The sequence below is a fragment of the Panulirus ornatus genome, chromosome 71 (genome assembly GCF_036320965.1).
Source record: "Panulirus ornatus isolate Po-2019 chromosome 71, ASM3632096v1, whole genome shotgun sequence".
Lineage (NCBI taxonomy): Eukaryota > Metazoa > Arthropoda > Malacostraca > Decapoda > Palinuridae > Panulirus > Panulirus ornatus.
In genome coordinates, this window is record NC_092294.1 from 10362685 (window position 1) to 10388039 (window position 25355).

The 25355-nt window shown below is 39.5% G+C and overlaps 2 long non-coding RNA genes across 2 annotated transcripts in view; both read left to right on the top strand.

Moving 5' to 3' along the window:
* The window catches only part of LOC139747967 (uncharacterized), a 132047-nt gene that overhangs the window by 103320 nt on the left and 3372 nt on the right, over window positions 1-25355 (top strand). The window contains exon 3 of the long non-coding RNA XR_011712490.1: window positions 23349-23481. This is a non-coding gene — a long non-coding RNA (uncharacterized lncRNA). The remainder of the gene's footprint in view (window positions 1-23348; window positions 23482-25355) is intronic.
* LOC139747970 (uncharacterized) lies at window positions 11241-20519 on the top strand. Its single transcript, XR_011712494.1, has 4 exons — window positions 11241-11357; window positions 15814-15946; window positions 19419-19551; window positions 20402-20519. It is a non-coding gene; the product is annotated as an uncharacterized lncRNA (long non-coding RNA).

The window sequence follows — 25355 nt, forward strand, 5'->3', positions numbered from 1 at the left end:
TTTTGGATGCGTCCATGCATTTCTATTGCCCTTTGGCATCCCCAAAGTGGCATTAAAGTAAGCTTTCCAAATGTTTCTTTCCCTTTTGATGCCTCTATGCCCCTGTAATTGCCTTTGGCGGCGCCAAATGGGATTTAAAATGAAACTTTAATTTCCTTTTTATTTTTGGATGCCACCATGCAACTGTATTGGACTTTGGCACCCCCAAAGGGTATTTTAAGTAAACTTTTAATTAGGTTCTTTCCCTTTAGATGCCTCTATTCCCCTGTAAAGGCCTTTGAAGACGCCAAAGGGGATTTAGATTAATCCTTTAATTTACCTCTAAATTTTTGGATGTCTCCAAGCAATTCTCTTCCCTTTGGCATCCCCAAAGTGGTATTAAAGTAAGCTTTCGAAATGATTCTTTCCCTTTTGATGCTTCTATGCCCCTGTAATTGCCTTTGGCGGCGCCAAAGGGGATTTAAACTAAATCTTTAATTTCTCTTTTTATTTTTGGATGCCACCATGCAAAGGTATTAGACTTTGGCACCCCTAAACGGTCTGTTAAGTAAACTTTTAATTTGTCTCTTTCCCTTCAGATGCCACTATTCCCCTGTAAAGGCCTTTGAAGACGCCAAACTGGATCTAGATTAATCTTTCAATTTTCTTTAAATTTTTGGATGCCTCACCGCAATTCTTTTTCCCTTTGGCATCCCCAAAGTGGCATTAGAGTAAGCTTTGTAAATGTTTCTTTCCCTTATGATGCCTCTATGCCCCTGTAATTGCCTTTGGCGGCGCGAAAGGGGATTTAAAATAAACCTTTAATTTGTCTTTTTATTTTTGGATCCCACCATGCAACTGTATTGGACTTTGGCACCCCAAAAGTGTATTTTAAGTAAACTTTTAATTAGGGTCTTTCCCTTTAGATACCACTATTCCCCTGTAAAGGCCTTTGAAGACGCCAAAGGGGATTTAGATTTATCCTTCAATTTTCCTCTAAATTTTTGGATGCCTCACCGCATTTCTCTTGGCCTTCGACATCGCCAAAGTGGCATTAAAGTAAGCTTTGCAAATGTTTTTTTCCCTTTTGATGCCTCTATGCCCCTGTAATTGCCTTTGGCGGAGCCAAAGGGGATTTAAAATGAACCTTTAATTTGCCTTTTTATTTTTGGATGCCACCATGCAACTGTATTGGACTTTGGCACCCCCAAAGGGTATTTTAAGGAAACTTTTATTTAGGGTCTTTCCCTTTAGATGCCACAGTTCCCCTGTAAAGGCCTTTGAAGACGACAAAGGGGATTTAGATTAATCCTTCAATTTTCCTCTAAATTTTTGGATGTCTCCACGCAATTCTCTTGCCCTTTGGCATCCCCAAAGTGGTATTAAAGTAAGCTTTCGATATGTTTCTTTCCCTTCTGATGCCTCTATGCCCCTGTAATTGCATTTGGCGGCGCCAAAGGGGATTTAAACTAAATCTTTATTTTTTTTTTTATTTTTGGATGCCACCATGCAAAGGTATTGGACTTTGGCACCCCTAAACGGTCTGTTAATTAAACTTTTGATTTTTCTCTTTCCCTTCTGATGCCACTATTTCCCTGTAAAGGCCTTTGAAGACGCCAAAGGGGAGTTAGATTAATCCTTCAATTTTCCTCTAAATTTTTCGATGCGTCCATGCAATTCTCTTGCCCTTTGGCATCCCCAAAGTGGCAATAAAGTACGCTTTCCAAATGTTTCTCTCACTTTTGATGCCTCTATGCCCCTGTAATTGCCTTTGGCGGCGCCAAAGGGGATTTAAAATAAACCTTTAATTTGTCTTTTTATTTTTGGATGCCACCATGCAACTGTATTGGACTTTGGCACCCCCAAAGGGTATTTTAAGTAAACTTTTAATTAGGGTGTTTCCCTTTAGATGACACTATTCCCCTGTAAAGGCCTTTGAAGACGCCAAAGGGAATTTAGATTAATCCTTCAATTTTTCTCTAAATTTTTGGATGTCTCCACGCAATTCTCTTGCCCTTTGGCATCCCAGAAGTGGCATTAAATTAAGCTTTCCAAATGTTTCTTTCCCTTTTGATGCCTCTATGCCCCTGTAATTGCCTTTGGCGGCGCCAATGGGGATTTAAATTGAATCCATTACTTTGTCTTTTTATTTTTGGATTCCACCATGCAAAGGTATTAAACTTTGGCACCCATAAACGGTCTGTTAAGTAAACTTTTAATTTTTCTCTTTCCCTTCATATGCCACTATTCCCGTGTAAAGGCCTTTGAAGACACCAAAGGGGATTTAGATTAATCCTTCAATTTTTCTCTAAATTTTTTGATGCCTCACCGCAATTCTCTTGACCTTTGGCATCCCCAAAGTGGCATCAAAGTAAGCTTTCCAAATGTTTCTTTCCCTTATGATACCTCTATGCCCCTGTAATTGCCTTTGGCGGCGCCAAAGGGGATTTAAAATAAACCTTTAATTTTTCTATTTATTTTTGGATGCCACCATGCAACTGTATTGGACTTTGGCACCCCCAAAGGGTATTTTAAGTAAATTTTAATTTTTCTCTTTCCCTTCATATGCCACTAATCCCCTGTAAAGGCCTTTGAAGACGCCAAAGGGGATTTAGATTAATCCTTCAATTTTTCTCCAAATTTTTCGATTACTCATCGCAATTCTCTTGACCTTTGGCATACCTAAAGTGGCATCAAAGTAAGCTTTCTAAATGTTTCTTTCCCTTATGATACCTCTATGCCCCTGGAATTGCCTTTGGCGGCGCCAAAGGGGATTTAAAATAAACCTTTAATTTTTCTTTTTATTTTTGGATGCCATCATGCAACTGTATTGGACTTTGGCACCCCCAAAGGGTATCTTAAGTAAACTTTTGATTAGGCTCTATCCCTTTAGATACCACTATTTCCCTGTAAAGGTCTTTGAAGACGCCAAAGGAGATTTAGATTAATCCTTCAATTTTCCTCTAAATTTTTGGGTGCCTCACCGCAATTCTCTTGACCTTTGGCATCCCCAAAGTGGCATTAAAGTAAACTTTGCAAATGTTTCTTTCCCTTTTGATGCCTCTATGCCCCTGTAATTGCCTTTGGCGGCTCCAAAGGGGATTTAAACTAAACCTTTCATTTGTCTTTTTATTTTTGGATTCCACCGTGCAGCTGTATTGAACTTTGGCACCCCTAAACGGTCTTTTATATAAAATTTTAATTTGTCTCTTTCCCTTCAGATGCCACTATTCCCCTGTAAAGACCTTTGAAGACGCCAAAGGTGATTTAGATTAATCCTTCAATTTTCCTCTAAGATTTTGGAAGCCTCCACGCAATTCCCTTGCACTTTGGCATCCCCAAAGTGGCATTAAGGTAAGCTTTCCAAATGTTTCTTTCCCTTTTGTTGCCTCTATGCCCCTGTAATTGCCGTTGGTGGCGCCAAAGGTGATTTAAACTAAATCTTTTATTTGTCTTTTTATATTTGGATGCCACCATGCAAAGATATTGGACTTTGGCACCCCTAAACGGTCTTTTAAGAAAACTTTTAATTTGTCTCTTTCCCTTCAGATGCCACTGTTCCCCTCTAAAGGCCTTTGAAGACGCCAAAGTGGAATTAGATTAATCCTTCAATTTTCCTCTAAATTTTTCGATGCGTCCATGCAATTCTCTTGCCCTTTGGCATCCCCAAAGTGGCAATAAAGTAAGCTTTCCAAATGTTTCTCTCCCTTTTGATGCCTCTATGCCCCTGTAATTGCCTTTGGCGGCGCCAAAGATTAATCCTTCAATTTTCCTCTAAATTTTTTGATGCGTCCATGCAATTCTCTTGCCCTTTGGCATCCCCAAAGTGGCATTAAAGTAAGCTTTCCAAATGTTTCCCTTTTGATGCTTCTATGACCCTGTAATTGCCTTTGGCGGCGCCAAATGGGTTTTAAAATGAACCTTTAATTTGCCTTTTTATTTTTGGATGCCATCATGCAACTGTATTGGACTTTGGCACCCCCAAAGGGTATTTTAAGTAAACTTTTAATTAGGTTCTCTCCCTTTAGATGCCTCTGTTCCCCTGTAAAGGCCTTTGAAGACGCCAAAGGGGATTTAGATTAATCCTTTAATTTACCTCTAAATTTTTGGATGTCTCCAAGCAATTCTCTTCCCTTTGGCATCCCCAAAGTAGTATTAATGTAAGCTTTCGAAATGATTTTTTCCCTTTTGATGCTTCTATGCCCCTGTAATTGCCTTTGGCGGCGCCAAAGGGGATTTAAACTAAATCTTTAATTTCTCTTTTTATTTTTGGATGCCACCATGCAAAGGTATTAGACTTTGGCACCCCTAAACGGTCTGTTAAGTAAACTTTTAATTTGTCTCTTTCCCTTCAGATGCCACTATTCCCCTGTAAAGGCCTTTGAAGACGCCAAACTGGATTTAGATTAATCCTTCAATTTTTCTCTAAATTTTTGGATCCCTCACCGCAATTCTCTTGCCCTTTGGCATCCCCAAAATAGCATTAAAGTAAGCTTTGTAAATGCTTCTTTCCCTTATGATGCCTCTATGCCCCTGTAATTGCCTTTGGCGGCGCCAAAGGGGATATAAAATAAACCTTTAATTTGCCTTTTTATTTTTCGATCCCACCATGCAACTGTATTGGACTTTGGCACCCCAAAAGTGTATTTTAAGTAAACTTTTAATTAGGGTCTTTCCCTTTAGATACCACTATTCCCCTGTAAAGGCCTTTGAAGACGCCAAAGGGGATTTAGATTAATCCTTCAATTTTCCTCTAAATTTTTGGATGCCTCACCGCATTTCACTTGACCTTCGGCATCCCCAAAGTGTCATTAAAGTAAGCTTTGCAAATGTTTTTTTTTTCCCTTTTGATGCCTCTATGCCCCTGATATTGCCTTTGGCGGCGCCAAAGGGGATTTAAAAAAAAAACCTTAATTTGTCTTTTTATTTTTGGATGCCACCATGCAACTGTATTGGACTTTGGCACCCCCAAGGGGTATTTTAAGTAAACTTTTAATTAGGGTGTTTCCCTTTAGATGACACTATTCCCCTGTAAAGGCCTTTGAAGACGCCAAAGGGGATTTAGATTAATCCTTCAATTTTTCTCTAAATTTTTGGATGTCTCCACGCAATTCTCTTGCCCTTTGGCATCCCCAAAGTGGCATTAAATTAAGCTTTCCAAATGTTTCTTTCCCTTTTGGTGCCTCTATTCCCCTGTAATTGCCTTTGGCGTCGCCAATGGGGATTTAAACTAAATCGTTAATTTGTGTTTTTATTTTTGGATGCCACCATGCAAAGGTATTAAACTTTGGCACCCCTAAACGGTCTGTTAAGTAAACTTTTAATTTTTCTCTTTCCCTTCATATCCCACTATTCCCCTGTAAAGGCCTTTGAAGACGCCAAAGGGATTTAGATTAATTCTTCAATTTTTCTCTAAATTTTTCGATGCCTGACCGCAATTCTCTTGACCTTTGGCATCCCCAAAGTGGCATCAAAGTAAGCTTTCTAAATGTTTCTTTCCCTTATGATACCTCTATGCCCTTGTAATTGCCTTTGGCGGCGCCAAAGGGGATTTAAAATAAACCTTTAATTTGTCTTTTTATTTTTGGATGCCACCATGCAACTGTATTGGACTTTGGCAACCCCAAAGGGTATTTTAAGTAAACTTTTAATTTTTCTCTTTCCCTTCATATGCCACTATTCCCCTGTAAAGGCCTTTGAAGACGCCAAAGGGGATTTAGATTAATCCTTTAATTTTTCTCTAAATTTTTCGATGACTCACCGTAATTCTCTTGACCCTTGGCATCCCCAAACTGGCATTAAAGTAAGCTTTCTAAATGTTTCTTTCCCTTATGATGCCTCTATGCCCCTGTAATTGCCTTTTTCGACGCCAAAGGGGATTTCAAATAAACCTTTAATTTGTCTTTTTATTTTTGGATCCCACCATGCAACTGTATTGGACTTTGGCAACATCAAAGTGTATTTTAAGTTAACTTTTAATTAGGGTCTTTCCCTTTAGATACCACTATTCCCCTGTAAAGGCCTTTGAAGACGCCAAAGGGGATTTAGATTAATCCTTCAATTTCCCTCTAAATTTTTGGATGCCTCACCGCAATTCTCTTGACCTTTGGCATCCCCAAAGTGGCATTAAAGTAAGCTTTGCAAATGTTTCTTTCCCTTTTGATGCCTCTATGCCCCTGTAATTGCTTTTGGCGGCTCCAAATGGGATTTAAACTAAACCTTTCATTTGTCTTTTTAATTTTGGATGCCACCGTGCAGCTGTATTGAACTTTGGCACCCCTAAACGGTCTTTTATATAAAATTTTAATTTCTCTCTTTCTTTTCAGATGCCACTATTCCCCTGTAAAGGCATTTGAAGACGCCAAAGGGGATTTAGATTAATCCTTCAATTTTCCTCTAAGATTTTGGATACCTCCACGCAATTCCCTTGAACTTTGGCATCCCCAAAGTGGCATCAAGGTAAGCTTTCCAAATGTTTCTTTCCCTTTTGATGCCTCTAAGCCCCTGTAAATGCCTTTGGTTACGCCAAAGGGGATTTAAACTAAATCTTTAATTTGTCTTTTTATTTTTGGATGCCACCATGCAAAGATATTGGAGTTTGGCACTCCTAAACGGTCTTTTAAGTAGACTTTTAATTTGTCTCTTTCCCTTCAGATGCGACTATTCCCCTGTAAAGGCCTTTGAGGACGCCATAGTGGAGTTAGATTAATCCTTCAATTTTCCTCTAAATTTTTCGATGCGTCCATGCAATTCTCTTGCCCTTTGGCATCCCCAAAGTAGCATTAAAGTAAGCTTTCCAAATGTTTCTTTCCCTTTTGATGCCTCTATGCCCCTGTAATTGCCTTTGGCGGCGCCATAGGGGTTTTGAAATGAACCTTTAATTTGCCTTTTTATTTTTGGATGCCACCATGCAACTGTATTGGACTTTGGCACCCCCAAAGGGTATTTTAAGTAAACTTTTAATTAGGTTCTTTCCCTTTAGATGCCTCTGTTCCGCTGTAAAGGCCTTTGAAGACGCCAAAGGGGATCTAGATTAATCCTTGAATTTTCCTCTAAATTTTTGGATGCCTCTCCGCAATTCTCTTGCCCTTTGGCATCCCCAAAGAGGTATTAAAGTAAGCTTTCTAAATGTTTCTTTCCCTTATGATGCCTCTATGCCCCTGTAATTGCCTTTGGCGGCGCCAAAGGGGATTTAAAATAAACCTTTAATTTGTCTTTTTATTTTTGGATCCCACCATGGAACTGTATTGGACTTTGGCACCCCCAAAGTGTATTTTAAGTAAACTTTTAATTAGGGTCTTCCCCTTTAGATACCACTATTTCCCTGTAAAGGCCTTTGAAGACGCCAAAGGGGATTTAGATTAATCCTTCAATTTTCCTCTAAATTTTTGGATGCCTCACCGCATTTCTCTTGCCCTTTGGCATCCCCAAAGTGGTATTAAAGTAAGCTTTCTAAATGTTTCTTTCCCTTTTGATTCCTCTATGCCCCTGTAATTGCATTTGGGGGCGCCAAAGGGGATTTAAACTAAATCTTTAATTTGTCTTTTTATTTTTGGATGCCACCATGCAAAGGTATTGGACTTTGGCACCCCTAAACGGTCTGTTAATTAAACTTTTTATTTTTCTCTTTCCCTTCAGATGCCACTATTCCCCTGTAAAGGCTTTTGAAGACACCAAAGGGGAGTTAGATTAATCCTTCAATTTTCCTCTAAATTTCTCGATGCGTCCATGCAATTCTCTTGCCCTTTGGCATCCCCAAAGTGGCAATAAAGTAAGCTTTCTAAATGTTTCTCTCCCTTTGGATGCCTCTATGACCCTGTAATTGCCTTTGGCGGCGCCAAAGGGGATTTAAAATAAACCTTTAATTTGTCTTTTTATTTTTGGATGCCACCATGCAACTGTATTGGACTTTGGCACCCCCAAAGGGTATTTTAAGTAAACTTCTAATTAGGTTCTTTCCCTTTAGATGCCTCTGTTCCCCTTTAAAGGCCTTTGAAGACGCCAAAGGGGATTTAGATTAATCCTTGAATTTTCCTCTAAATTTTTGGATGCCTCTCCGCAATTTTCTTGCCCTTTGGCATCCCCAAAGTGGTATTAAAGTAAGCTTTCTAGATGTTTCTTTCCCTTATGATGCCTCTATGCCCCTGTAATTGCCTTTGGCGGCGCCAAAGGGGATTTAAAATAAACCTTTAATTTGTCTTTTTATTTTTGGATCCCACCATGCAACTGTATTGGACTTTGGCACCCCCAAAGAGTATTTTAAGTAAACTTTTAATTAGGGTCTTTCCCTTTAGATACCACTATTCCCCTGTAAAGTCCTTTGAAGACGCCAAAGGGGATTTAGATTAATCCTTCAATTTTCCTCTAAATTTTTGCATGCCTCACCGCATTTCTCTTGCCCTTTGGCATCCCCAAAGTGGTATTAAAGTAAGCTTTCGATATGTTTCTTTCCCTTTTGATGCCTCTATGCCCCTGTAATTGCATTTGGCGGCGCCAAAGGGGATTTAAACTAAATCTTTAATTTTTTTTTTTATTTTTGGATGCCACCATGCAAAGGTATTGGACTTTGGCACCCCTAAACGGTCTGTTAATTAAACTTTTTATTTTTCTCTTTCCCTTCAGATGCCACTATTCCTCTGTAAAGGCCTTTGAAGACACCAAAGGGGAGTTAGATTAATCCTTCAATTTTCCTCTAAATTTTTCGATGCGTCCATGCAATTCTCTTGCCCTTTGGCATCCCCAAAGTGGCAATAAAGTAAGCTTTCTAAATGTTTCTTTCCCTTTTGATGCCTCTATGCCCCTGTAATTGCCTTTGGCGGCGCCAAAGGGGATTTAAAATAAACCTTTAATTTGTGTTTTTATTTTTGGATGCCACCATGCAACTGTATTGGACTTTGGCACCCCCAAAGGGTATTTTAAGTAAACTTTTAATTAGGGTCTTTCCCTTTAGATGACACTATTCCCCTGTAAAGGCCTTTGAAGACGCCAAAGGGGATTTAGATTAATCCTTCAATTTTTCTCTAAATTTTTGGATGTCTCCACGCAATTCTCTTGCCCTTTGGCATCCCCAAAGTGGCATTAATTAAGCTTTCCAAATGTTTCTTTCCCTTTTGATGCCTCTATGCCCCTGTAATTGCCTTTGGCGGCGCCAATGGGGATTTAAACTAAATCCTTAATTTGTCTTTTTATTTTTGGATGCCACCATGCAAAGGTATTAGACTTTGGCACCCCTAAACGGTCTTTTAAGTAAACTTTTAATTTGGTCCTTTCCCTTCAGATGCCACTATTCCCCTGTAAAGGCCTTTGAAGACGCCAAAGGGGATTTAGATTAATCCTTCAATTTTTCTCTAAATTTTTCGATGCCTCACCGCAATTCTCTTGACCTTTGGCATCCCCAAAGTGGCATTAAAGTAAGCTTTCCAAATGTTTCTTTCCCTTTTGATGCCTCTATGCCCCTGTAATTGCCTTTGGCGGCGCCAAAGGGGATTTAAAATAAACCTTTAATTTGTCTTTTTATTTTTGGATGCCACCATGCAACTGTATTGGACTTTGGCACCCCAAAGGGTATTTTAAGTAAACTTTTAATTAGGGTCTTTCCCTTTAGATGCCACTATTCCCCTGTAAAGGCCTTTGAAGACGCCAAAGGGGATTTAGATTAATCCTTCAATTTTCCTCTAAATTTTTGGATGTCTCCACGCAATTCTCTTGCCCTTTGGCATCCCCAAAGTGGCATTAAAGTAAGCTTTCTAAAGGTTTCTTTCCCTTTTGATGCCTCTATGCCCCTGTAATTGCCTTTGGCGGCGCCAAAGGGGATTTAAACTAAACCTTTAATTTGTCTTTTTATTTTTGGATGCCACCATGCAACTGTATTGGACTTTGGCACCCCTAAACGGTCTTTTAAGTAAACTTTTAATTTTTCTCTTTCCCTTCAGATGCCACTATTCCCCTGTAAAGGCCTTTGAAGACGCCAAAGGGGATTTAGATTAATCCTTCAATTTTCCTCTAAATTTTTGTATCCCTCCACGCAATTCTCTTGCCCTTTGGCATCCCCAAAGTGGCATTAAAGTAAGCTTTCCAAATGTTTCTTTCCCTTTTGATGCCTCTATGCCCCTGTAATTGCCTTTGGCGGCGCCAAAGGGGATTTAAACTAAACCTTTAATTTGTCTTTTTATTTTTGGATGCCACCATGCAACTGTATTGGACTTTGGCACCCCCAAAGGGTATTTTAAGTAAACTTTTAATTAGGGTCTTTCCCTTTAGATGCCACTATTCCCCTGTAAAGGCCTTTGAAGACGCCAAAGGGGATTTAGATTAATCCTTCAATTTTCCTCTAAATTTTTGGATGTCTCCACGCAATTCTCTTGCCCTTTGGCATCCCCAAAGTGGCATTAAAGTAAGCTTTCGAAATGTTTCTTTCCCTTTTGATGCCTCTATGCCCCTGTAATTGCCTTTGGCGGCGCCAAAGGGGATTTAAACTAAATCCTTTAATTTGTCTTTTTATTTTTGGATGCCACCATGCAAAGGTATTAGACTTTGGCACCCCTAAACGGTCTGTTAAGTAAACTTTTAATTTGTCTCTTTCCCTTCAGATGCCACTATTCCCCTGTAAAGGCCTTTGAAGACGCCAAAGGGGATTTAGATTAATCCTTCAATTTTCCTCTAAATTTTTGGATGTCTCCACGCAATTCTCTTGCCCTTTGGCATCCCCAAAGTGGCATTAAAGTAAGCTTTCGAAATGTTTCTTTCCCTTTTGATGCCTCTATGCCCCTGTAATTGCCTTTGGCGGCGCCAAAGGGGATTTAAAATAAACCTTTAATTTGTCTTTTTATTTTTGGATGCCACCATGCAACTGTATTGGACTTTGGCACCCCCAAAGGGTATTTTAAGTAAACTTTTAATTAGGGTCTTTCCCTTTAGATGCCACTATTCCCCTGTAAAGGCCTTTGAAGACGCCAAAGGGGATTTAGATTAATCCTTCAATTTTCCTCTAAATTTTTGGATGCCTCACCGCAATTCTCTTGACCTTTGGCATCCCCAAAGTGGCATTAAAGTTAGCTTTACAAATTTTTCTTTCCCGTTTGATGACTCTATGCCCCTCTAATTGCCTTTGGCGGCCCCAAAGGGGATTTAAACTAAACCTTTAATTTGCCTTTTTATTTTTGGATGCCACCATGCAACTGTACTGGATTTTGGCACCCCTAAACGGTCTTTTAAGTAAAATTTTAATTTTTTCTTTCCCTTCAGATGCCACTACTTCCCCTGTAAAGGCCTTTGAAGACGCCAAAGGGGATTTAGATTAATCCTTCAATTTTCCTCTAAGATTTTGGATGCCTCCACGCAATTCCCTTGCCCTTTGGCATCCCCAAAGTGGCATTAAGGTAAGCTTTCCAAATGTTTCTTTCCCTTTTGATGCCTCTATGCCCCTGTAATTGCCTTTGGTGGCGCCAAAGGGGATTTAAACTAAAACTTTAATTTGTCTTTTTATTTTTGGATGCCATCATGCAAAGATATTGGACTTTGGCACCCCTAAACGGTCTTTTAAGTAAACTTTTAATTTGTCTCTTTCCCTTCAGATGCCACTATTCCCCTGTAAAGGCCTTTGAAGACGCCAAAGGGGAGTTAGATTAATCCTTCAATTTTCCTCTAAATTTTTCGATGCGTCCATGCAATTCTCTTGCCCTTTGGCATCCCCAAAGTGGCATTAAAGTAAGCTTTCCAAATGTTTCTTTCCCTTTTGATGCCTCTATGCCCCTGTAATTGCCTTTGGCGGCGCCAAAGGGGATTTAAAATAAACCTTTAATTTGTCTTTTTATTTTTGGATGCCACCATGCAACTGTATTGGACTTTGGCACCCCCAAAGGGTATTTTAAGTAAACTTTTAATTAGGGTCTTTCCCTTTAGATACCACTATTCCCCTGTAAAGGCCTTTGAAGACGCCAAAGGGGATTTAGATTAATCCTTCAATTTTCCTCTAAATTTTTGGATGCCTCACCGCAATTCTCTTGCCCTTTGGCATCCCCAAAGTGGCATTAAAGTAAGCTTTGCAAATGTTTCTTTCCCTTTTGATGCCTCTATGCCCCTGTAATTGCCTTTGGCGGCGCCAAAGGGGATTTAAACTAAACATTTCATTTGTCTTTTTATTTTTGGATGCCACCATGCAACTGTATTGACTTTGGCACCCCTAAACGGTCTTTTAAGTAAACTTTTAATTTGGTCTCTTTCCCTTCAGATGCCACTATTCACCTGTAAAGGCCTTTGAAGACGCCAAAGGGGATTTAGATTAATCCTTCAATTTTCCTCTAAATTTTTGGATGCCTCCACGCAATTCTCTTGCACTTTGGCATCCCCAAAGTGGCATTAAAGTAAGCTTTCCAAATGTTTCTTTCCCTTTTGATGCCTCTATGCCCCTGTAATTGCCTTTGGTGGCGCCAAAGGGGATTTAAACTAAACCTTTAATTTGTCTTTTTATTTTTGGATGCCACCATGCAAAGTATTGGACTTTGGCACTCCCTAAACGGTCTTTTAAGTAAACTTTTAATTTGTCTCTTTCCCTTCAGATGCCACTATTCCCCTGTAAAGGCCTTTGAAGACGCCAAAGGGGAGTTAGATTAATCCTTCAATTTTCCTCTAAATTTTTCGATGCGTCCATGCAATTCTCTTGCCCTTTGGCATCCCCAAAGTGGCATTAAAGTAAGCTTTCCAAATGTTTCTTTCCCTTTTGATGCCTCTATGCCCCTGTAATTGCCTTTGGCGGCGCCAAAGGGGATTTAAAATAAACCTTTAATTTGTCTTTTTATTTTTGGATGCCACCATGCAACTGTATTGGACTTTGGCACCCCCAAAGGGTATTTTAAGTAAACTTTTAATTAGGTTCTTTCCCTTTAGATGCCACTATTCCCCTGTAAAGGCCTTTGAAGACGCCAAAGGGGATTTAGATTAATCCTTCAATTTTCCTCTAAATTTTTGGATGTCTCCACGCAATTCTCTTCCCTTTGGCATCCCCAAAGAGGTATTAAAGTAAGCTTTCGAACTGATTCTTTCCCTTTTGATGCTTCTATGCCCCTGTAATTGCCTTTGGCGGCGCCAAAGGGGATTTAAACTAAATCTTTAATTTCTCCTTTTATTTTTGGATGCCACCATGCAAAGGTATTAGACTTTGGCACCCCTAAATGGTCTGTTATGTAAACTTTTAATTTGTCTCTTTCCCTTCAGATGCCACTATTCCCTTGTAAAGGCCTTTGAAGACGCCAAACTGGATTTAGTTTAATCCTTCAATATTTCTCTAAATTTTTGGATGCCTCACCGCAATTTTCTTGCCTTTGGCATCCCCAAAGTGGCATTAAAGTAAGCTTTCTAAATGTTTCTTTCGCTTATGATGCCTCTATGCCCCTGTAATTGCCTTTGGCGGCGCCAAAGGGGATTTAAAATAAACCTTTAATTTCTCTTTTTATTTTTGGATCCCACCATGCAACTGTATTGAACTTTGGCACCCCCAAAGTGTATTTTAAGTAAACTTTTAATTAGGGTCTTTCCCTTTAGATACCACTATTCCCCTGTAAAGGCCTTTGAAGACGCCAAAGGGGATTTAGATTAATCCTTCAATTTTCCTATAAATTTTTGGACACCTCACAGCATTTCTCTTGACCTTCGGCTTCCCCAAAGTGGCATTAAAGTAAGCTTTCGATATGTTTTTTTCGCTTTTGATGCCTCTATGCCCCTGTAATTGCCTTTGGCGGCGCCAAAGGGGATTGAAAATGAACCTTTAATTTGCCTTTTTATTTTTGGATGCCACCATGCAACTGTATTGGACTTTGGCATCCCCAAAGGGTATTTTAAGTAAACTTTTAATTAGGGTCTTTCCCTTTAGATGACACAGTTCCCCTGTAAAGGCCTTTGAAGACGACAAAGGGGATTTAGATTAATCCTTCAATTTTCCTTTAAATTTTTGGATGTCTCCACGCAATTCTCTTGCCCTTTGGCATCCACAAAGTGGTATTAAAGTAAGCTTTCGATAGGTTTCTTTCCCTTTTGATGCCTCTATGCCCCTGTAATTGCATTTGGTGGCGCCAAAGGGGATTTAAACTAAATGTTTAATTTGTCTTTTTATTTTTGGATGCCACCATGGAAAGGTATTGGACTTTGGAACCCCTAAACGGTCTGTTAATTAAACTTTTAATTTTTCTCTTTCCCTTCAGATGCCACTATTCCCCTGTAAAGGCCTTTGAAGACGCCAAAGGGGAGTTAGATTAATCCTTCAATTTTCCTCTAAATTTTTCGATGCGTCCATGCATTTCTCTTGCCCTTTGGCATCCCCAAAGTGGCAATAAAGTAAGCTTTCCAAATATTTCTCTCCCTTTTGATGCCTCTATGCCCCTGTAATTGCCTATGGTGGAGCCAAAGGGGATTTAAAAAAAACCTTTAATTTGTCATTTTATTTTTGGATGCCACCATGCAACTGTATTGGACTTTGGCACCCCCAAAGGGTATTTTAAGTAAACTTTTAATTAGGGTCTTTCCCTTTAGATGACACTATTCCCCTGTAAAGGCCTTTGAAGACGCCAAAGGGGATTTAGCGTAATCCTTCAATTTTTCTCTAAATTTTTGGATGTCTCCACGCAATTCTCTTGCCCCTTGGCATCCAAAAAGTGGCATTAAATTAAGCTTTCCAAATGTTTCTTTCCCTTTTGATGCCTCTATGCCCCTGTAATTGCCTTTGGCGGCGCCAATGGAGATTTAAACTAAATCCTTAATTTATCTTTTTATTTTTGGATACCACCATGCAAAGGTATTAAACTTTGGCACCCCTAAACGGTCTGTTAAGTAAACTTTTAATTTTTCTCTTTCCCTTCATATCCCACTATTCCCCTGTAAAGCCTTTGAAGACGCCAAAGGGGATTTAGATTAATCCTTCAATTTTTCTCTAAATTTTTCGATGCCTCACCGCAAATCTCTTGACCTTTGGCATCCCCAAAGTGGCATCAAAGTAAGCTTTCCAAATGTTTCTTTCCCTTAGGATACCTCTATCCCCCTGTAATTGCCTTTGGCGGCGCCAAAGGGGATTTAAAATAAACCTTTAATTTTTCTTTTTATTTTTGGATGCCATCATGGAACTGTATTGGACTTTGGCACACCCAAAGGGTATTTTAAGTAAACTTTTAGTTTTTCTCTTTCCCTTCATATGCCAATATTCCCTTGTAAAGGCCTTTGAAGACGCCAAAGGGGATTTAGATTAATCCTTCAATTTTTCTCTAAATTTTTCCATGACTCACCGCAATTCTCTTGACCTTTGGCATCCCCAAAGTGGCATTAAAGTAAGCTTTCTAAATGTTTCTTTCCCTTATGATGCCTCTATGCCCCTGTAATTGCCTTTGGCGGCGCCAAAGGGGATTTCAAATAAACCTTTAATTTGTCTTTTTATTTTTGGATCCCACCATGCAACTGTATTGGACTTTGGCACCATCAAAGTGTATTTTAAGTTAACTTTTAATTAGGGTCTTTCCCTTTAGACACCACTATTCCCCTGTAAAGGCCTTTGAAGACGCCAAAGGGGATTTAGATTAATCCTTCAATTTTCCTCTAAATTTTTGGATGCCTCACCGCAATTCTCTTGACCTTTGGCATCCCTAAAGTGGCATTAATGTAAGCTTTGCAAATGTTTCTTTCCCTTTTGATGCCTCTATGTCCCTGTAATTGCTTTTGGCGGCTCCAAAGGGGATTTAAACTAAACATTTCATTTGTCTTTTTATTTTTGGATGCCACCGTGCAGCTGTTTTGAACTTTGGCACCCCTAAACGGTCTTTTATATAAAATTTTAATTTGTCTCTTTCCCTTCAGATGCCACTATTCACCTGTAAAGGCCTTTGAAGACGCCAAAGGGGACTTAGATTAATCCTCAATTTTCCTCTAAGATTTTGGATGCCTCCACGCAATTCCCTTGCACTTTGGCAATCCCCAAAGTGGCATTAAGGTAAGCTTTCCAAATGTTTCTTTCCCTTTTGATGCCTCTATGCCCCTGTAATTGCCTTTGGTGGCGACAAAGGGGATTTAAACTAAACCTTTAATTTGTCTTTTTATTTTTGGATGCCGCCATGCAAAGATATTGGACTTTGGCACTCCTAAACGGTCTGTTAAGTAAAATTTTAATTTGTCTCTTTCCCTTCAGATGCCACTATTCCCCTGTAAAGGCCTTTGAAGACGCCAAAGTGGAGTTAGATTAATCCTTCAATTTTCCTCTAAATTTTTCGATGCGTCCATGCAATTCTCTTGCCCTTTGGCATCACCAAAGTGGCATTAAAATAAGCTTTCCAAATGTTTCTTTCCCTTTTGATGCCTCTATGCCCCTGTAATTGCCTTTGGCGGAGCCAAATGGGCTTTAAAATGAACCTTTAATTTGCCTTTTTATTTTTGGATGCCACCATGCAACTGTATTGGACTTTGGCACCCCCAAAGGGTATTTTAAGTAAACTTTTAATTAGGTTCTTTCCCTTTAGATGCCTCTGTTCCCCTGTAAAGGCCTTTGAAGACGCCAAAGGGGATTTAGATTAATCCTTTAATTTACCTCTAAATTTTTGGATGTCTCCAAGCAATTCTCTTCCCTTTGGCATCCCCAAAGAGGTATTAAAGTAAGCTTTCGAACTGATTCTTTCCCTTTTGATGCTTCTATGCCCCTGTAATTGCCTTTGGCGGCGCCAAAGGGGATTTAAACTAAATCTTTAATTTCTCCTTTTATTTTTGGATGCCACCATGCAAAGGTATTAGACTTTGGCACCCCTAAATGGTCTGTTATGTAAACTTTTAATTTGTCTCTTTCCCTTCAGATGCCACTATTCCCTTGTAAAGGCCTTTGAAGACGCCAAACTGGATTTAGTTTAATCCTTCAATTTTTCTCTAAATTTTTGGATGCCTCACCGCAATTTTCTTGCCTTTGGCATCCCCAAAGTGGCATTAAAGTAAGCTTTCTAAATGTTTCTTTCGCTTATGATGCCTCTATGCCCCTGTAATTGCCTTTGGCGGCGCCAAAGGGGATTTAAAATAAACCTTTAATTTCTCTTTTTATTTTTGGATCCCACCATGCAACTGTATTGAACTTTGGCACCCCCAAAGTGTATTTTAAGTAAACTTTTAATTAGGGTCTTTCCCTTTAGATACCACTATTCCCCTGTAAAGGCCTTTGAAGACGCCAAAGGGGATTTAGATTAATACTTCAATTTTCCTCTAAATTTTTGGATGCCTCACCGCATTTCTCTTGAACTTCGGCATCCCCAAAGTGGCATTAAAGTAAGCTTTCGAAATGTTTTTTTCCCTTTTGATGCCTCTATGACCCTGTAATTGCCTTTGGCGGCGCCAAAGGGGATTGAAAATGAACCTTTAATTTGCCTTTTTATTTTTGGATGCCACCATGCAACTGTATTGGACTTTGGCATCCCCAAAGGGTATTTTAAGTAAACTTTTAATTAGGGTCTTTCCCTTTAGATGACACAGTTCCCCTGTAAAGGCCTTTGAAGACGACAAAGGGGATTTAGATTAATCCTTCAATTTTCCTTTAAATTTTTGGATGTCTCCACGCAATTCTCTTGCCCTTTGGCATCCACAAAGTGGTATTAAAGTAAGCTTTCGATAGGTTTCTTTCCCTTTTGATGCCTCTATGCCCCTGTAATTGCATTTGGTGGCGCCAAAGGGGATTTAAACTAAATGTTTAATTTGTCTTTTTATTTTTGGATGCCACCATGGAAAGGTATTGGACTTTGGAACCCCTAAACGGTCTGTTAATTAAACTTTTAATTTTTCTCTTTCCCTTCAGATGCCACTATTCCCCTGTAAAGGCCTTTGAAGACGCCAAAGGGGAGTTAGATTAATCCTTCAATTTTCCTCTAAATTTTTCGATGCGTCCATGCATTTCTCTTGCCCTTTGGCATCCCCAAAGTGGCAATAAAGTAAGCTTTCCAAATATTTCTCTCCCTTTTGATGCCTCTATGCCCCTGTAATTGCCTATGGTGGAGCCAAAGGGGATTTAAAAAAAACCTTTAATTTGTCATTTTATTTTTGGATGCCACCATGCAACTGTATTGGACTTTGGCACCCCCAAAGGGTATTTTAAGTAAACTTTTAATTAGGGTCTTTCCCTTTAGATGACACTATTCCCCTGTAAAGGCCTTTGAAGACGCCAAAGGGGATTTAGCGTAATCCTTCAATTTTTCTCTAAATTTTTGGATGTCTCCACGCAATTCTCTTGCCCCTTGGCATCCAAAAAGTGGCATTAAATTAAGCTTTCCAAATGTTTCTTTCCCTTTTGATGCCTCTATGCCCCTGTAATTGCCTTTGGCGGCGCCAATGGAGATTTAAACTAAATCCTTAATTTATCTTTTTATTTTTGGATACCACCATGCAAAGGTATTAAACTTTGGCACCCCTAAACGGTCTGTTAAGTAAACTTTTAATTTTTCTCTTTCCCTTCATATCCCACTATTCCCCTGTAAAGCCTTTGAAGACGCCAAAGGGGATTTAGATTAATCCTTCAATTTTTCTCTAAATTTTTCGATGCCTCACCGCAAATCTCTTGACCTTTGGCATCCCCAAAGTGGCATCAAAGTAAGCTTTCCAAATGTTTCTTTCCCTTAGGATACCTCTATCCCCCTGTAATTGCCTTTGGCGGCGCCAAAGGGGATTTAAAATAAACCTTTAATTTTTCTTTTTATTTTTGGATGCCATCATGGAACTGTATTGGACTTTGGCACACCCAAAGGGTATTTTAAGTAAACTTTTAGTTTTTCTCTTTCCCTTCATATGCCAATATTCCCTTGTAAAGGCCTTTGAAGACGCCAAAGGGGATTTAGATTAATCCTTCAATTTTTCTCTAAATTTTTCCATGACTCACCGCAATTCTCTTGACCTTTGGCATCCCCAAAGTGGCATTAAAGTAAGCTTTCTAAATGTTTCTTTCCCTTATGATGCCTCTATGCCCCTGTAATTGCCTTTGGCGGCGCCAAAGGGGATTTCAAATAAACCTTTAATTTGTCTTTTTATTTTTGGATCCCACCATGCAACTGTATTGGACTTTGGCACCATCAAAGTGTATTTTAAGTTAACTTTTAATTAGGGTCTTTCCCTTTAGACACCACTATTCCCCTGTAAAGGCCTTTGAAGACGCCAAAGGGGATTTAGATTAATCCTTCAATTTTCCTCTAAATTTTTGGATGCCTCACCGCAATTCTCTTGACCTTTGGCATCCCTAAAGTGGCATTAATGTAAGCTTTGCAAATGTTTCTTTCCCTTTTGATGCCTCTATGTCCCTGTAATTGCTTTTGGCGGCTCCAAAGGGGATTTAAACTAAACATTTCATTTGTCTTTTTATTTTTGGATGCCACCGTGCAGCTGTTTTGAACTTTGGCACCCCTAAACGGTCTTTTATATAAAATTTTGATTTGTCTCTTTCCCTTCAGATGCCACTATTCACCTGTAAAGGCCTTTGAAGACGCCAAAGGGGACTTAGATTAATCCTCAATTTTCCTCTAAGATTTTGGATGCCTCCACGCAATTCCCTTGCACTTTGGCAATCCCCAAAGTGGCATTAAGGTAAGCTTTCCAAATGTTTCTTTCCCTTTTGATGCCTCTATGCCCCTGTAATTGCCTTTGGTGGCGACAAAGGGGATTTAAACTAAACCTTTAATTTGTCTTTTTATTTTTGGATGCCACCATGCAAAGATATTGGACTTTGGCACTCCTAAACGGTCTTTTAAGTAAACTTTTAATTTGTCTCTTTCCCTTCAGATGCCACTATTCCCCTGTAAAGGCCTTTGAAGACGCCAAAGTGGAGTTAGATTAATCCTTCAATTTTCCTCTAAATTTTTCGATGCGTCCATGCAATTCTCTTGCCCTTTGGCATCACCAAAGTGGCATTAAAATAAGCTTTCCAAATGTTTCTTTCCCTTTTGATGCCTCTATGCCCCTGTAATTGCCTTTGGCGGAGCCAAATGGGCTTTAAAATGAACCTTTAATTTGCCTTTTTATTTTTGGATGCCACCATGCAACTGTATTGGACTTTGGCACCCCCAAAGGGTATTTTAAGTAAACTTTTAATTAGGTTCTTTCCCTTTAGATGCCTCTGTTCCCCTGTAAAGGCCTTTGAAGACGCCAAAGGGGATTTAGATTAATCCTTTAATTTACCTCTAAATTTTTGGATGTCTCCAAGCAATTCTCTTCCCTTTGGCATCCCCAAAGTGGTATTAAAGTAAGCTTTCGAAATGATTCTTTCCCTTTTGATGCTTCTATGCCCCTGTAATTGCCTTTGGCGGCGCCAAAGGGGATTTAAACTAAATCTTTAATTTCTCTTTTTATTTTTGGATGCCACCATGCAAAGGTATTAGACTTTGGCACCCCTAAATGGTCTGTTAAGTAAACTTTTAATTTGTCTCTTTCCCTTCAGATGCCACTATTCCCTTGTAAAGGCCTTTGAAGACGCCAAACTGGATTTAGATTAATCCTTCAATTTTTCTCTAAATTTTTGGATGCCTCACCGCAATTCTCTTGCCTTTGGCATCCCCAAAGTGGCATTAAAGTAAGCTTTCTAAATGTTTCTTTCCCTTATGATGCCTCTATGCCCCTGTAATTGCCTTTGGCGGCGCCAAAGGGGATTTAAAATAAACCTTTAATTTGTCTTTTTATTTTTGGATGCCACCATGCAACTGTATTGAAACTTTGGCACCCCCAAAGTGTATTTTAAGTAAACTTTTAATTAGTGTCTTTCCCTTTAGATACCACTATTCCCCTGTAAAGGCCTTTGAAGACGCCAAAGGGGATTTAGATTAATCCTTCAATTTTCCTCTAAATTTTTGGATGTCTCCACGCAATTCTCTTGCCCTTTGGCATCCCCAAAGTGGTATTAAAGTAAGCTTTCGAAATGTTTCTTTCCCTTTTGATGCCTCTATGCCCCTGTAATTGCCTTTGGCGGCGCCAAAGGGGATTTAAACTAAATCTTTAATTTGTCTTTTTATTTTTGGATGCCACCATGCAAAGGTATTGGACTTTGGCACCCCTAAACGGTCTGTTAAGTAAACTTTTAATTTGTCTCTTTCCCTTCAGATGCCACTATTCCCCTGTAAAGGCCTTTGAAGACGCCAAAGGGGATTTAGATTAATCCTTCAATTTTCCTCTAAATTTTTCGATGCCTCACGCAATTCTCTTGACCTTTGGCATCCCCAAAGTGGCATTAAAGTAAGCTTTCCAAATGTTTCTTTCCCTTTGATGCCTCTATGCCCCTGTAATTGCCTTTGGCGGCGCCAAAGGGGATTTAAAATAAACCTTTAATTTGTCTTTTTATTTTTGGATGCCACCATGCAACTGTATTGGACTTTGGCACCCCAAAGGGTATTTTAAGTAAACTTTTAATTTGTCTCTTCCCTTCAGATGCCACTATTCCCCTGTAAAGGCCTTTGAAGACGCCAAAGGGGATTTAGATTAATCCTTCAATTTTCTCTAAATTTTTGGATGCCTCACCGCAATTCTCTTGCCCTTTGGCATCCCCAAAGTGGCATTAAAGTAAGCTTTCTAAATGTTTCTTTCCCTTTTGATGCCTCTATGCCCCTGTAATTGCCTTTGGTGGCGCCAAAGGGGATTTAAACTAAACCTTTAATTTGTCTTTTTATTTTTGGATGCCACCATGCAAAGGTATTGGACTTTGGCACCCCTAAACGGTCTTTTAAGTAAACTTTTAATTTGTCTCTTTCCCTTCAGATGCCACTATTCCCCTGTAAAGGCCTTTGAAGACGCCAAAGGGGAGTTAGATTAATCCTTCAATTTTCCTCTAAATTTTTGGATGCCTCACCGCAATTCTCTTGCCCTTTGGCATCCCCAAAGTGGCATTAAAGTAAGCTTTCGAAATGTTTCTTTCCCTTTTGATGCCTCTATGCCCCTGTAATTACCTTTTGCTACGCCAAAGGGGATTTAAACTAAATCTTTAATTTGTCTTTTTATTTTTGGATGCAACCATGCAACTGTATTGGACTTTGGCACCCCGAAAGGGTATTTTAAGTAAACTTTTAATTAGGGTCTTTCCCTTTAGATACCACTATTCCCCTGTAAAGGCCTTTGAAGACGCCAAAGGGGATTTAGATTAATCCTTCAATTTTCCTCTAAATTTTTGGATGTCTCCACGCAATTCTCTTGCCCTTTGGCATCCCCAAAGTGGCATTAAAGTAAGCTTTCGAAATGTTTCTTTCCCTTTTGATGCCTCTATGCCCCTGTAATTGCCTTTGGCGGCGCCAAAGGGGATTTAAACTAAATCTTTAATTTGTCTTTTTATTTTTGGATGCCACCATGCAAAGGTATTGGACTTTGGCACCCCTAAACGGTCTGTTAAGTAAACTTTTAATTTGTCTCTTTCCCTTCAGATGCCACTATTCCCCTGTAAAGGCCTTTGAAGACGCCAAAGGGGATTTCGATTAATCCTTCAATTTTCCTCTAAATTGTTGGATGCCTCACTGCAACTCTCTTGACCTTTGGCATCACCAAAGTGGCATTAAAGTAAGCTTTCCAAATGTTTCTTTCCCTTATGATGCCTCTATGCCCCTGTAATTGCCTTTGCCGGCGCCAAAGGGGATTTAAAAGAAACCTTTAATTTGTCTTTTTATTTTTGGATGCCACCAAGCAACTGTGTTGGACTTTGGCACACCCGAAGGGTATTTTAAGTAAACTTTTTATTTATCTCTTTCCCTTTAAATGCCACTATTCACCTGTAAAGGCCTTTGAAGACGCCAAAGGGGATTTAGATTAATCCTTCAATTTTTCTCTAAATTTTTGGATGCCTCACCGCAATTCTCTTGACCTTTGGCATCCCCAAAGTGGCATTAAAGTAAGCTTTCCAAATGTTTCTTTCCCTTATGATGCCTCTATGCCCCTGTAATTGCCTTTGGCGGCGCCAAATGGGATTTAAAATAAACCTTTAATTTGTCTTTTTATTTTTGGATGCCACCATGCAATTGTATTGGACTTTGGCACCCCCAAAGGGTATTTTAAGTAAACTTTTAATTAGGGTCTTTCCCTTCAGATACCACTATTCCCCTGTAAAGGCCTTTGAAGACGCCAAAGGGGATTTAGATTAATCCTTCAATTTTCCTCTAAATTTTTGGATGCCTCACCGCAATTCTCTTGACCTTCGGTATCCCCAAAGTGGCATTAAAGTAAGCTTTGCAAATGTTTCTTTCCCTTTTGATGCCTCTATGCCCCTGTAATTGACCTTGGGGGTTCCAAAGGGGATTTCAACTAAACCTTTCATTTGTCTTTTTATTTTTGGATGCCACCGTGCAGCTGTATTGGACTTTAGCACCCCTAAACGGTCTTTTATATCAAATTTTAATTTGTCTCTTTCACTTCAGATGCCACTACTCCCCTGTAAAGGCCTTTGAAGACGCCAAAGGGGATTTAGATTAATCCTTCAATTTTCCTCTAGGATTTTGGATTCCTCCACGCAATTCCCTTGCACTTTGGCATCCCCAAAATGGCATTAAGGTAAGCTTTCCAAATGGTTCTTTCACTTTTGGTGCCTCTATGCCCCTGTAATTGCCTTTGGTGGCGCCAAAGGGGATTTAAACTAAAGCTTTAATTTGTCTTTTTATTTTTGGATGCCACCATGCAAAGGGATTAGACTTTGGCACCCCTAAACGGTCATTTAAGTAAACTTTTAGTTTGTCTCTTTCCCTTCAGATGCCAATATTCCCCTGTAAAGGCCTTTGAAGACGCCAAAGGGGAGTTAGATTAATCCTTCAATTTTCCTCTAAATTTTTCGATGCGTCCATGCAATTCTCTTGCCCTTTGGCATCCCCAAAGTCGCATTAAAGTAAGCTTTCCAAACGTTTCTTTCCCTTTTGATGCCTCTATGCCCTTGTAATTGCCTTTGGTGGCGCCAAAGGGGATTTAAACTAAACCTTTAATTTGTCTTTTTAATTTTGGATGCCACCATGCAAAGGTATTGGACTTTGGCACCCCTAAACGGTCTTTTAATTAAACTTTTAATTTGTCTCTTTCCCTTCAGATGCCACTATTCCCCTGTAAAGGCCTTTGAAGACTCCAAAGGGGAGTTAGATTAATCCTTCAATTTTCCTCTAAATTTTTCGATGCGTCCATGCAATTCTCTTGCCCTTTGGCATCCCCAAAGTGGTATTAAAGTAAGCTTTCGAAATGTTTCTTTGCCTTTTCATGCCTCTATGCCCCTGTAATTACCTTTGGCGGCGCCAAAGGGGATTTAAACTAAATCTTTAATATGTCTTTTTATTTTTGGATGCAACCATGCAACTGTATTGGACTTTGGCACCCCCAAAGGGTATTTTAAGTAAACTTTTAATTAGAGTCTTTCCCTTTATATACCACTATTCCCCTGTAAAGGCCTTTGAAGACGCCAAAAGGGATTTAGATTAATCCTTCAATTTTCCTCTAAATTTTTTGGATGTCTCCACGCAATTCTCTTTCCCTTTCGCATCCCCAAAGTGGTATTAAAGTAAGCTTTCGAAATGTTTCTTTCCCTTTTGATGCCTCTATGCCCCTGTAATTGCCTTTATCGGCGCCAAAGGGGATTTAAACTAAATCTTTAATTTGTCTTTTTATTTTTGGATGCCACCATGCAAAGGTATTGGACTTTGGCACCCCTAAACGGTCTGTTAAGTAAACTTTTAATTTGTCTCTTTCCCTTCAGATGCCACTATTCCCCTGTAAAGGCCTCTGAAGACGCCAACGGGGATTTAGATTAATCCTTCAATTTTCCTCTAAATTGTTGGATGCCTCACTGCAACTCTCTTGACCTTTGGCATCACCAAAGTGGCATTAAAGTAAGCTTTCCAAATGTTTCTTTCCCTTTTGATGCCTCTATGCCCCTGTAATTGCCTTTGCCGGCGCCAAAGGGGATTTAAAAGAAACCTTTAATTTGTCTTTTTATTTTTGGATGCCACCAAGCAACTGTGTTGGACTTTGGCACCCCCGAAGGGTATTTTAAGTAAACTTTTAATTTATCTCTTTCCCTTTAAATGCCACTATTCACCTGTAAAGGCCTTTGAAGACGCCAAAGGGGATTTAGATTAATCCTTCAATTTTTCTCTAAATTTTTGGATGCCTCACCGCACTTCTCTTGACCTTTGGCATCCCCAAAGTGGCATTAAAGTAAGCTTCCCAAAGGTTTCTTTCCCTTATGATGCCTCTATGCCCCTGTAATTGCCTTTGGCGGCGCCAAATGGGATTTAAAATAAACCTTTAATTTGTCTTTTTATTTTTGGATGCCACCATGCAATTGTACTGGACTTTGGCACCCCCAAAGGGTATTTTAAGTAAACTTTTGATTAGGGTCTTTCCCTTCAGATACCACTATTCCCCTGTAAAGGCCTTTGAAGACGCCA